Source organism: Physcomitrium patens, chromosome 9 (assembly GCF_059467195.1).
Source record: "Physcomitrium patens ecotype Gransden chromosome 9, ASM5946719v1, whole genome shotgun sequence".
In the NCBI taxonomy this organism is placed as follows: Eukaryota; Viridiplantae; Streptophyta; class Bryopsida; order Funariales; family Funariaceae; genus Physcomitrium; species Physcomitrium patens.
Window position 1 is genome coordinate 6,725,534 of NC_143418.1, and position 4,308 is coordinate 6,729,841.

Genomic DNA, 4,308 nt, shown 5'->3' on the forward strand with positions numbered 1-4,308 from the left:
TTTTGTAATTTTTTAAGAAATTTACTTTAAGATAATAAAAAATAGATATTCTAAACTCACTTTATTATTTATTTGAATCATAGTTCGTATTTATTTATAACCTATTAAAAAATTTATACAATAAAATATGATTATAAAGTATAAGATATATCATTGATAAAATTTATTGAATATTCTAAGATGAAGTTTTTAAGAATTTTTATATAAATCTAATACTCATTTTAGATAAATCTATAAGTTCTAAATTATTTTTTAATTAAATTTAAATTTAAATAAACTAGTTTAATATTTTTATAAAAATGATCAAAATATCTTTGATTTTTCAAATTTATTTTGTAGTATTTTTTTAAAAATGATTAATACATCTTAAAGATTTTCTTAAAAAGTATTAAAATTAGTTTTTATAGCTTTATTGGGTTTCATTCTTAAGTGTTTTATTTTAAAATATTTTTTAAATAATTTTCTGAATTAAACATATGTCTTTAAATTAATACTATAATTAAAATATTTTATAATATTTTCGATAAAAAAATATTCTAAAATATTCTAAAATATCTACGTAAATATTTTAGAATATTTTTTATCTTTTTATCATAAATATTTTTGTTGAAAGCAATATGAATATTTTATATGTATTAATTTTATAAATTGAATTTATTGATTTATTTAATGTCACAATGTTTGTTAAAGAATTTTTAAAAAAATGTTTCCACTTTGCACAATATTTTCTTCAAAATTAATTGACCATTATTTATTTATTTTAATTTATTCTCTGGAATTATTGTAGATAATTAATGATGTAATGGTGATACTTTTTAACGTGAATAGTTGATGACATTAGGTTTTTGAAGCTAAAACAACTGCCTAGTAGTGCTACATATTACACAAGGTTAAAAGATGTAAAATATTTAAGTTAGTTATAAAATTGGATTTGATATGAAAGATTGAAATGTGTATATATTTAGTATTGAGTTTTTTAGCATGGAATTAGCCAGTGTAACCCTCCCAATGAAACCACAGTGTTGGCCACTGTAAAACATTAACTCGATTTTTTTTACAATTATTAATACGAATTACTTTTAAGACTGCTTTTCCTGGTGTTTGTGGGATTCGACTTCTTACACGATGCGATTAGTGATAAAAAAGCATTGCAATCATTGGCTGTAGATGCTAAACAAATCAGAAAAGAATAGAATATTCTAGTTTTTTTTCTCTGCAAACCACATGATTAGACACCAGCTGAGAAAGCGCAAAACATCACAAAAAGTCTTTTCTTTGAAGTGATGTCTGAGATGGGTATCCTTCAAAATTCTTCACTGTAACACCACCCAAAATAGAATTGTTCAGTAAGGGAGCAACTTTTAGTATGAAAATGAAGGATATGTTGAAGGTGATACTGCTAACAAAGATCATCAAACGTGACCCTTAAAACGCTGCATGATCAGCATTTGAGACGATGAACAGTGGAGAGGCTGCAGGAGTCACAGCTTGTAATATCTCATTGCAAAGCTTGAACCAACCAGGCTGCAATTAGGTCCTTATATGGATATCACCACGTTTATGTTTGAAATCATAAATCCGTAGAAATTAATAGTTATATCCTGCAAGATCACTACAGTAGCCAAGCAGGTATTTATACCTGACAATCTTAGAGCATTTGATGTTCAAACCTGAATCCATGCTGTGGTAATTTTGACACTGAAAGATCAGCAGAGTTGGTTCAAGTCATAGATCTTGCTCTTGCCTGTGCCTGTTGTCTGTGTTGTATGAAGTTTCATTTTATTTCAGTTTTTTGTCATTTAATGGGTGGTTCTTGGCAAGGCCATTCAAATTCATCTGTGATGTAATTTTCAGCTTTAAGAGCAAGCAATGAAGAAGATTCCATCAGTCACAAAACTTAAAGAAAAACGTGCAAGTCTGCTCAGACACATTCCAAGTGAAGAGCATGCAAACTATCGAATCCCATTGAATGTTGATAAAAACATGCTCCGCTTTTTGTTTTTTTATTTATCTTTGTTTTTTTTTCTGTGTTTGTTTTTCTGTGCAGAAATCTGGAGAATGTTTCTGGTGACAAGCATTTACGCATTAGTATGCATTACGATTAGGGACAAGGACTATTTTTATGGTTGCACTTCAGGGCTCCAGCTTGCACTCCCAGTTGAATCTATATGCATCATTATGAAGCGCAACATCTCCTGGCCAGCATCGAGATATAGTCGAATGCTCGATGAATGCTGGAATGTTGAAATGGTGCAACAGTCGGAGAACTTTGTTCTCTGATTTCTACCCGCAATAGCATGCAGAGAATGTGTTCTACACTAAGTGAGAGAATATGCTTTCCATAAAATTTCAAGCAGATAGTAGGTCCTCCCATTACTCTCACATACATTTGAACTCTGCACAGCAGACGTAGTAGAGCAAATAGAACAACGGAGTGCATCTCAGAAACCCTAATTTCATTTCTTGCAGAAATTCGGCCTCCAGGTCGTCAACATCAAGTGAACACCACCACACTGGTATCAGAAACAATTTATAGCTGTACGCTACAATAATCTGTCTCGCACTGTGGCTTTTTTGAAGAATCAATCGCCCTCACTATATAACTGCAGACTTCTTTCTTTTTTTAGTTTTTTAGTGTTTCTTTTCTTTTCTTCTTCTTCTTTCCTCGTTTCAGAGAATCTCCATCACGTTGCATCTACTGGCAGCCTGATATCCTGTCACATTTGCAGCAATATTGTCACCTCTAAGAGCAAGCGATTGACAGTCCGCCACTTGATGGACCACTTCTGACCATGAAACTAATCACTCTAGTCCACATACTTGTGGCCTTGACCCTTAGGTGGAACCCAGAGCTATTACTCAAGATGCTGGGTCGGAGGACGGAAGTGAGAAGCCTTTACCTACAAACTCCATCGCCCTCTGACTCTCTCCCCTTTCGTTGCTTCTGACGTCGTCCAATATTGCTCCCTCTATATACTAATCAAACCACTCGGCTTGTATGAGTCGATGCTGCATTCTTTCACAACTGGGTGCCTCTAGATCTTGTTTCTGAAGTTTGTAGGTGCAAATCAACATACTTCAAAAAACTCGCATTCTTATCTTCATTAGTGAGGGACTGTAAGTAATGCAGCAGAACGATCAGTCGGGAGTGCCTAGTTTTTACATTAGTGAGCACAATTTTGAGGTGAAATTTTGCGGTGAATGTTAACCGCTGAAGAAACTTGAAGAGAGTTGTCAGTTTCCCTGCGTCATGAGTTTTACTTCGACACCACGTTCTGGATATCATCAGACAGGCTGGATCTATCTAGTCCACCACATCCCACATAACTTGGACAAGCTCAAGCGCTGCCAATCTGTCCTTGCAACTGGAACGAATTCTCCACTCAAGCAATGCTCTCAAGTCCAAGTGTAGACAAGAAGCAAAAGCACCCCCAAAGGCAAAAGCGAAAGCAAGCAACAGGTGGAGCATAGAAAAAGCCCTTCTGCTGCGGCACAGGTTTCCCGCACAGTTGACAAAAGCCACAAGAATCCTGTCCTGCAGCAACACCAGGATTGGGATCTCTAACTCTCTCTCTCTCTCTCTCTCTCTCTTTTGCTTCTCCTTCTTTACATTTATTCCCTTTCTCCGTGAAGCCTGGCTCCCATAGTTGACAATCAGTAGCTTGTCCTGCACCTCTTCAAATCCTCCCCTCCCTCCCCTCCCTGGAACTTGCCACTTTTTCACAAGTTTCTCACCCCACCCTCACACACACACAAAAGGTTGATTTTTGGGGGTCCTTCTGTGTTGGTTGTAGTGATGAAGAAGTCACAACAGTACTACATGGCTTGCTCCCCTATTTTTCTTACACAGGGGAAGGATGCACTTCACGTGAGAGACATATATATATATATATATATATATATATACAAATACTGGAGAGAGAGATAAGAACAAGGACATTAGCAAGCCCATTTGTTGGTCAAAACTTCCATTTTTTTTTTTTTTTTTTTGATCCAAGAATGTTTGAATTGGAATCCACATGAGACATCCCAAAACTTTGTCTGAACATCAAACTATTCCACAACAGTTTGCAACAAATTAGAAATGAGTTCCTAATCAACAACACATGTGTACAAGTTTTACGCAAAGTAGAAGCTCCCTGAGTTTTAATATAGAAAAAACAGTGCAAATCAACATGGGTTTAAAGGGGGGGGGGGAGTTTTCATCTATTCACAAAGGTGTTTGGTGTCCAGTTGGTACTGAAACTGAGAGAAATACAATAGAGTGTGGATGCAAAGAGTCAGTCCATTGGGTGAGGTCCCAATTGT

At 35.1% G+C, this 4,308-nt stretch overlaps 2 long non-coding RNA genes across 2 annotated transcripts; one reads left to right on the forward strand and one right to left on the reverse strand.

The window, feature by feature from the left end:
• Nucleotides 1-490: 490 nt before the first annotated feature.
• LOC149988351 (uncharacterized) lies at nt 491-2,603 on the forward strand. The gene is made up of 2 exons (XR_016504718.1): nt 491-1,629; nt 1,855-2,603. It is a non-coding gene; the product is annotated as an uncharacterized LOC149988351 (long non-coding RNA).
• LOC141045795 (uncharacterized) lies at nt 1,938-3,596 on the reverse strand. The gene is made up of 2 exons (XR_012218222.2): nt 2,901-3,596; nt 1,938-2,714 (listed from the first exon to the last, which is right to left on the reverse strand). It is a non-coding gene; the product is annotated as an uncharacterized LOC141045795 (long non-coding RNA).
• Between the last annotated feature and the right edge of the window lie 712 nt (nt 3,597-4,308).